Source organism: Perna viridis, chromosome 10 (genome assembly GCF_037379345.1).
Source record: "Perna viridis isolate PV_CMFRI_1.1 ecotype Kerala chromosome 10, ASM3737934v1, whole genome shotgun sequence".
NCBI lineage: Eukaryota > Metazoa > Mollusca > Bivalvia > Mytilida > Mytilidae > Perna > Perna viridis.
In genome coordinates, this window is record NC_142454.1 from 36,205,630 (window position 1) to 36,215,552 (window position 9,923).

Here is a 9,923-nt window from a genome sequence, read left to right on the forward strand (position 1 = left end):
AGAGATTTTGAGTTATTGTGCGAAAACATGAAAATCCGCCTTTTTTCAAGTCTTAAAATTCATAACACTGAAACGATGAATCTGAAATTTATAAAAATAGAAAGGAAGCTTATGTCAATAGATATGAACAATTCACCATAGTTCATAAAAGTTGGTGAAAGTGTTTTTGAGTTATTATCCAAACACTTGAATAGTAAATATATTCATCACATGGTAACTATATATCGAAAATTTATAAAAATCCAAAGGGAACTTACGTCAGTAGATATGAGCAATTCACGAAAGTTTCATAAAAGTTGGTGAAAGTGTTTTTGAGTTATTGTCTGAAGTGTGGATGACGGATGGAAAGACGTACAATGGTATACCGTAATACGTCCCGTCTTAGACGCTTAGACGGGTATATAAAAATCAGCTCAATATCTGTAAGCCTTCCGAAAAGTCTGGAAAACTAAGGACTAATGGACTGACAGATGTGTGGACTGATAGACTGATCAAAATCATCATACCCAACACAACTTTGTTGCATGGGGTACAATTAGGGGTGGTAGGATGAATTTTATTTTATTTGTTATCAGTTAAAGTAAAAAATGATGTGAATTTGAAATGATTTGACCTAAATTGGAAAAAAAAATCAAAACAAAATTTTACGGGAAGGGTGAAAATTGGGGAGGGAAAGGATGATATTTTTTTTTATTTGGACCTAAAATACTAGTAAGCTATTTCAAAATACTTTAGTGCTGAATGAAGTTTGTTTTACAATTTCTGAGAACGTTTTATGCTATGGGGGCTGAAATGGGACTTCATGACTACCTCTTTACCTTGGTTCCATGAACAATTAATCCAATAACAAATGGACGAGTCGTAACAGTTTAATATTCTGCAAGAAATTCTCCGCCATGCTTGCCAAGCACATCTGGATCTAGTGTATTTATATTAAAATCTTTAGTATTTGAGGATGCGTCAGAGCCTTCCATGGCCATGGTACTTGTTGGCAAGGACTGATCAGTAACTGAGAGAGAGGGCCCTTGTTTTGATGTTGAAACAGTTCCATTATCTACTGAATCTGCCGATATTTCAGGAGCTTTAATAGATGAAACATCAGTTAAATTACATTTTTGACGATAACTTACATATGGATGATTGACAGAGTTGAATTCCATGTTTCCCATTCTTTTTACCTATTGGAAATAAAAGACTACCCCATAACATCATCAAATATTTATTACAATCTAATGCATGTGTAAGGAGTTGCATAAGACAGATTCAGTGTTAAACAAGAGGCTCTCAGGAGCCTGAATCGCTCACCTGATTAAATTTTTGCCTTTTAAGGGCAATAACTCAAACAAGGAGTTGTCAAACAATTTTGACTCCATTTGATTCATTGGACACATTTGTAAGCCTTATAGTAACGATCATTTCAGCAAATGTTAGCTATTGCCTAAACCTAACAGATTTGGAGGTGTATCCAAAAATCTGCCGTCTGACCCCATTGTTCTATTTTTAGTAACAGCAGCCATGTTTTTTTCAGCGATCAAAAATCTGTCATTTCGTTAAGGATACCCTATAAAACAAAAATGTCAACTTTCACTAAATACTGTAGAGCAGTTTCTGAGAAGATTTTTTAAAGTAATAACATAAACAGAAAAAAACGTCCAAAAAGGGCAATAACTCCAACATGGGTCAACAAATTTTCACAAAAATTTGACCACAGATAGATCTCTTCATGCTGAATAATTTTACCCCATGTCAGATTATAATTAAACCTAACCGTCTTGGAGATATATGCGAAAAACTGTTGTCTGACCCCAATGTTCAATTTTTAGTAACAGCGGCCATGTTTTTCAACAGACCATAAATCCTCACATCAGTTCTATACATGATACCCTAAGAAACATTCATACCAAGTTTGGTTCCAATTGGTCAGGTGATCTCAGAGGAGAAAATTTTTGAAAGAAATAACATTAAAGATAGCAAAAAAAAAAAACGTTGCAAAAGGCAATAACTCCAACATGGCTTAATAGATTAAAATGAAAATTTGACCGCAGATACATGTCATCATGCTGAACACTTTTAGATCTGTCAGAATTTGGCTAAATCTAACGGTTTTGGAGATATATGCGAAAAACTACTGTCTGACCACTACGTTCTATTTTTAGTAACGGCGGTCATGTTTTTTGACGGATCAAAAATCCCCAGATTAGTTCTATGCAGGATACCCAAAGGAACATTCATATCAAGTTTGGTTCAAATTGGTCAAGTAGTTTCAGAGGAGAAGAGTTTTGAAAAATTGTCAACGACGACGACGGACGACGATGGACGCCAAGTGATGGCAAAAAGGTAAAATTCATATTTTTAAGTAGCAGGATAAGAATCATGTGAATTCTGTGATATATATGATACACCCCCAAAAAAGCTACACATTTTTTATTTTTGTTATCAAGTTGCTTTATGGGTCGACATGTATATAATATGTATATCAAGAGATTGCTATGACTCACCCAGTAATCTTTAAGAAAGCATATATATACTGAAAAATGTATGAATGGACAAAAGTACCTTCCGAGCAAATTGTGCATGTGCTACTACTAAAAGTAGGACTATGATTTTATTTTTTTTTTATATAAGTTTATGATAAGGCCATCATAAAAAAAATCCTAGATTCTCATCCAACATATTTCAAAATAAGGGCTGGTGGCGAATTTTAATTTTTATTTTTTACAATTTAAGTGACAGCATTTGTCAATTTGAAAGAAATTTACCTCAATTGGGAAAAAATCAACACGAAATGTTTAGGCAGGGTTCTCACTAAGATTTTTATATGGTAAGTCTTGGGACTCATCACCTTTTGGAAAGGTGAGTCCCACCTTTTTTTCGTGGTTTAAAGCCAATTTGAATGTTACATTCATTATTTTAGTGTGTACAGTACTACATATGTATCTATCATTAGCCATGTCATACAAAACCATATCTTAGTTAATGCAATTATGCATGTCATCCATATCAAAGTGTGTCGAGTAAACTCATCATCTTTCTTTATTGGGTCAGAAGGGGACGAGAATCTAGGGTATTTTTTATTTTGGCCTTTTGATCTAACAAGCCAAAAATTGAAAATAAATCAATATTTAATCTAGTGTTGCCATTAACATGTTTTGATTCGCACCATTTTTGCTAAGTGGTTTAGTTCAATGGATATTGGTAACTTACCAATTTGAACCATATATTAATTAATTTGTATTTTACATCTTATTTACCTACCTGAACCACTGTAACAACAGAAACTGTTTGAAATGGAAGCTCTTTAAGATTAATCAAACCATAGCTGATGTCAGGGACTGATGTCACCATAGCTGATGTCAGGGACAGATGTCACCATAACGTCACCAACTTTGATATGCCGTCTTTTTGAACCACCAGAACTACAGTGAAACATAAATGTGTTAGGTGTGTCCAGTTATGAAATAGATTTTTTATTATCTCGTTTCTTGCATTCAATTATTCATATTTCAAAATTAAAAAAATGTTGAATACATCTATAAAGTACATGCATAAATGAAGTTAAATGTGTTGTCATGATACATGTACATTTAGGTACATTTGTATACATCCACTTCTGAAGTAATCCAATGAAACATATAGCAATCAAAACTGCTTACATAATATAAGCATAGTCTATACATAGATAAATGCCAAGTTTGATATTGATCCATCCATTGGGTAATTGTTATTTATTTTTGATAGACGGATGGAATGACAAGTGGTTAGGGTTTAATAATCCGAAAGAGTGTGATAGGGCTATATCCCATCTGCAAATTTGTAGAGTTGTCTCACAGTACAGTTTATATATTCATGTTTTATAGAATAAACAGAACAAAATGTAAGTTTTTCCAATCTTAATATATCAGTCTGAATTTTAAGACATCCTTTTAAACATCTAAGGTAATACTATACACATTAAAATCAACCCTACCTCAGGGTTGTCAGATATAAATGCACAATTAGTTTTTTTTTCAACAAATAAATGCAAAATGGTTTACAAAAGCCTTAAAAAATACATTTAACATACTATATGTGAAATTCTATTCTATAAAGAGAAGACAACTCAACTGATAAGCGATAAAACATGTATACAAAAACATCAACCACAAGTACCGGGTAGAATTCATGTCCCTATCAATTACAATGACAAATCCAGAGAATACACGTACATGTTTTTGAGAATGGAACCACAATAAGTATCACCAAAGCAGCACTACAATATGGCAGTTTGAAGAGGTACAATTACATGTAATAGACCCTTTTGTGGTAAGTTGGTGAGCATGCTCAATATACACTTCCGTGGGGTAGGGCTTGGGTAGAACAAAAGAATTTTTCTCGTTGAAGTGTATATTAAGCATGCTCTACGCATGCTCATCAACTACCCCAACGTTAGCACAAAAGGGTCTATTGTTATCATTAATGCAAAATATTTCTGGAGATTTGACAACAAATTAGATTTATAGAGAGACAAAATGTGAAAAAAGTTACCTGTACATTAGTAAAAAATAACTGAGTGTCCAGCAAGTCTATGGTTTGATGAAGGCAATCTTAAAGTGTACAAAGATAAACATAGTTCCTGTGAAATTCATGTGAACTTCACATGCAGTTCATGTCAAATTCACTTAGCATGAACTTCATGTGAAGATTTCAAATGATTTTGCAAGTTGAAATTTGTGTGAATACCTTGTAAAAAGATATTGCCTGTATACAACATACCATTGTACAGTTTATAGGCAGGGGTGGATCCAGACATTTATCATGCTTGTATTTGCTTTTTTCTATCCAAAAATTAACAAATATCTTTTTTAAAAGGAGGATTGGAAAAGTAGGGCGCAGCCCAAATCTCCTCCCTGAACCCTTTCCCCTCGATCTGCTACAGATCTACTTACTTAGTAATGAGGCAGAATATCTCACCAAATTTTAGCATCATATCTATAAAGAACTGTTCATTCATATCTTCACCTTTACATGTCCTTATGATCAGTTCTTTAACTCGAAGAATAAAATGATAAGCTCCTGCATAAATCAGAAGCATGTTTTCTCTACAAATAAAAAAAACAACTAGTACTGATCTCCTTTTTGTCGGGAACCAAATTTCACAGTTTAGCATACCCATGAAAATTGGTACCCCACAAATAACAGTACTGTCACAGTAAATTCACACTTAATAAACCTGTCTGCTAGGAAGAAATTTTATCAATGTTCTAGGTGTCCACTTTCCTGTCACCCAAGGCAAGTGCAATTCTGGTGAGGGAATGTTATTTATTATGTTCAACATTCCCTTTCAAGACCTTGGTCAAGTATTTGCCAGGTAGAATACTTGAATTTCTGAAAAAAATTAGTTAAGTTCATAAAGTGGACTTTAATTGTGGGAAAGTTAAACTTCATTTGTAGCTTTCCCATGGAAACTTAGATTTAACAAGCAACTCCATCAAACAAGCCATATATGTATAAAAAGTCCTATAAATCATGTAAATTTGTCAAATCAAAATGGCAGTGCAATATGATAAACTACATATGGGGACTAACAATCCTACAAAATTTTAACAAAATCTGTCAAGCAATTTTCAAGGAGCAGCGTCCATGTGTGTGACCAGACGGACAGACACACAAATGCACACTGTTTTTTTTTTATTTCCCCTTTGGCGTAGTGGCCAGGGACAAAAAATATATATATAAACAATAAATAGTTCAAACAGCACTTCAAAGAAAATATTCTGTGTTAACTTGACAGCACAGAGATTATTAGTCACCTCAAAATATAAAATATGTAAGGCAATGGTATCCAATTTGCAATAGAATACTAGTTCACAGAAATCCAGGGGACAATTAAGAAATTCTAAAAAGTGACTCTGTTCCTAAAACTAATGAAAAAAGAGTGTTCATTTGCTTATATTATTCCATAGGAGAACTAAATGTACAACAGTATTTCTTCCTTTGGCACTAATGGATACCAGTCTTGTATTGCATATCCCAGAGCATACTAAAATTGTGTCTTTTCTTTTGGCAAAAGATATGAACTGCACGTATGACTCAAAAAAGAGCTGACATCACACTATTACACAACAAACTAATTGTTAAGAAAATTTAACATTATATACAGTACTGTGACTGAACACATACATACATGTAGTGGTGACCACTTTTAGAGTAGTTTTCAAGAGATTTTTTGTTACTTTCTTCTGTATCATGAGTGTTAAGCTCTACCACTACAAATGCAGAAACAAAATATAACAAGAGGCTCCCAGGAGCCTGAATCGCTCACCTGGTTAAATTTCTGTCTTTCAAGAGTAATAATTCTAACAAGGACTTGTCAGTCAATTTTGACTCATTCAGATTTATCATAAGAATCATTTCATCAATTCAAAGTTTCTTTCTATTTATTAAAGTTTCAAGATATTGGCTGAAAACTACTAAAAATCTCGTTTTTTTGCCTTTCAAAGGCAATAACTCTAACAAGGAGTTGTCCAACATTGTCCAGAATACCCTAAGAAACATTCATACCAGGTTTATATTTGATAGGTATAGTTTTAGAGGAGAAGAATTTTAAAAGAAATAACATAATAGGGAAAAAAACATTGAAAAAGGGCAATAACTCCAATAGGTTTTACAGATTAAAATGAAAATTTGACCAGGAATAAATCTTTTCATGCAGAACAATTTCATTCAGTCAGAATTTATCTTAACCTAACAGTTATGGAGATATATGTGAAAAACTTCTGTCTGATCCCTATGTTTTATTTTTGGTAACAGCAGCCATATTTTCTGATTGATCAAAAATCTCCATATCAGATCAAAGCAGGATACCCTAAGGAACATTCATACCAAGTTTGGTTCTGGTTGGTCGAGTAGTTTCTGAGGAGAAGATTTTTGAAAGAAATAACATTAAAAAATAAGGAAAAAAAACATAACAAAGGGCAACAACTGCAATATTATTCTTAACATACATGTATTGGAAGGAAAATTTGACCAGAGATAAATCTCATCATGCCTAACACTTTTCTTTGTGACAAAAATTTGGCTAAATCAAATGGTTTTGGAGGTACATGTATAAGCGAAAAACATGTCTGACCCCAATGTTTTATTTTTATTAACGGTGGCCATATTTTTCGACTGATAAAAAATCCCCACATTAGTTTAATGTAGAAACCCCTAAGGAATATTCATACCAAGTTTAGTTCTGATTGGCCTTGTAGTTTTAGAGAAGAAGAGTTTTGAAATATTTTTAATGACCACAGTGACGGACGCCAACTGATGGTAATAGCTCACATGGCTTACATGTATGGCCAGGTGAGCTAAAAATACCTTCAGACTGAAAAAAAACATATTTACTGCCACTCTAGAAGTGGCATACTATGTCAGAGATCAGTCAAATATATCTCTTTCTGTACTGTACATGTAATAACATATTTTTATTTATTTTTTGGAAAATGCAGGTCTGATGAGTGTAAAGTGAAAGTATTAAAAAAGGTTATATATACATGTAGTTCAAGACTGCCAATAAAACTTCGATGACACCACCTACTTTCTTGGGGGATTAGTTTTCTACATGTCCTTAGTAGTGCTATATGAGTAAATTAAATTTTATTGAATCATTGTAAAAAAAATATATTTTTATGAGTCCTTAAAATACAAAAAAATGTACACGCATGGGATTTACTATCAAGTATGGGAAAATCATTTGAAAACTGATACTTCATCCAAAAGTAAATACATGGACAAAAAGATTTGATTTACTTGGACATTCTGTACAAAGCATTACTTTTATAACACCACCACAGGTAAATCAATTAAAACATGTGTTTGATGCCAAAGGCCAATTAACTGGTTTTAACAGGTTTTTACGTAAGTGTCAAAATTACAATAAATTACAAAAATTATAATTATCTTATTAAATTTATGGGTATTTTAGTTAATCCCAGCTGTCAGGGATATAGGGAGAGTTCAGTTTAGCCCTTGAACAGGCAACATGTACATTTTTGTTTTTTGATATTTAGTGCCATTATAAGGACTGCAATATAAAAGATGTAGTTACAGTTTTGCAATATTTTGGACTTGTACATACGGAAATTTGTTGATTAATTTGTACATAGTATTAAACTATAATTAACTTTTACTGGTTATATGTCTTATCAAAGGAACTTACTTCATAAAACCCTACACCATGAGCTAGATTCCCCCCCCAAGAACATTTAAGGACAAATCTGACCCCAAAAGGAGGAGGCACTAACATAACCAAAAAGGCACCAGTCCTGCATCGTGCCTCTCATCTCGCTCACAGAGCACTTCGCCCCCGGTCAGAGACTCCACAGTGTTGAGTGGAGTTGTAACTTGCAATGATTTTATTCCAAATACAGGAATAGACTCTAAGGCCAAAAAAAATATATGTGTTTCCTATTACATGTCATTTCAAAACAGGGTATTTACGTGTATTAATATGTAATTTTTTTGTACATGATTTATTGTTTTTGTTTTTTTTAATGATGGGGTGAAATGCACATGGATATGGTGTGTTGACACAGAACTACATTCAAACTCTTCTCTATTGGTTCCTTTCCAGGCAAAGAAAACTGTTCCTCATCAGGTGGTTTCCAAGTGTTGACATTTGTTAAACCGTATGGCCAGCAGATTTGTTGCCATAGTTATTTGGTATCACTTAATTAGAGACAAATTACATTCCAAAAAAAAAAAAAAAAAATTCTGAAAAAGCTGAAAAATAGTCAGGAAAACGGGGTAGGTCGGGTAATTATGACCAGAAATGTATATGCATGTAAATTACATGTACATTTGTACATGAAACTCATCTGGTAAATTCTATTTTGGAAGATGGATAAAAAGAAATAAAAAGCATGTAGGTCACCCTTTGTACATGCAATTTAGTACCTTGATTCCAATGATACTACTTGTAGCTGCAAAAAGTTTGTTTTCAACTTATTCAAATTTCCATCCATGAATTCGTCCATTTTTATAGCAACATCAGACCTATATTCTCGTCTCCTTAATGTGTAGTCCTCAAATACAATATCATGCTTATTTGTAGTTATATTAAAATCAATGCACTCTATAAGATAGTTTATTAAACGTTCACATTCATCAGATAAATGGGACATTGTCTAAAACTATTAACGGAGAATTTGCAAACGCAATACCAATAGATGTCAAGTTTTTTAAAGTCCAACATGTTACATTATCAGGCAAAGCTCTGTTTGAACAATGTATTAAATCAGGGGCTTCTAGGTGATCTTCGTGTTTGCGTTTAGAAGCTGACATTTGTAACTTTTTTTTTCTTTCCCCAACCTTCGGGAGGGTATTATTGTACAGGGGAAAGAAACGTAAATTTTAGTCAATCGACACGATTTGATCGGAAACTTGTAAATAAGTACCAAATTTGGTCATCGTTTAAAGCAATGTAAAGCCCCGGTAGACGTTTAGCATTTATATATAATTCCGAACTAGACTTTCAAACTACTATGCTTAATTTATTTGGAATATTTCCAAACTTTTTTGGCTATTGGTGGATGACGATTTCATTGGCAATCAAGTCACATTTAAAATACGTGTATATGGCAGTGAAGGCTCACAGCATAGATCTGTAATTAAATTATATCGACATGGTTTGTCTTTGACAATTTCAACATTCTAAATACAGTCTTTTTGGTTTTACCTTGCAGAATATATGAATTAAACTTAACCAAAGTCTGTATTTTGCATTTCATGAAGTGTTTAATTTATTACTGAAAACAAATTGTGATTACTTAGGTCAACAATGCTATTATAACGATTAAACCTCGTATTTGAATAAACTGACCAAATACAAATGTAAATTTAAATAATTTAATTTCAGAAGTAAAACGGTTTCTGTTTGGATAAAAAAAAAATCGTTTATC

General features: G+C 32.9%; 1 pseudogene; it reads right to left on the bottom strand.

Moving 5' to 3' along the window:
* Positions 1–806: 806 nt before the first annotated feature.
* On the bottom strand, positions 807–9,306 carry LOC148605620 (uncharacterized; annotated as a pseudogene).
* Between the last annotated feature and the right edge of the window lie 617 nt (positions 9,307–9,923).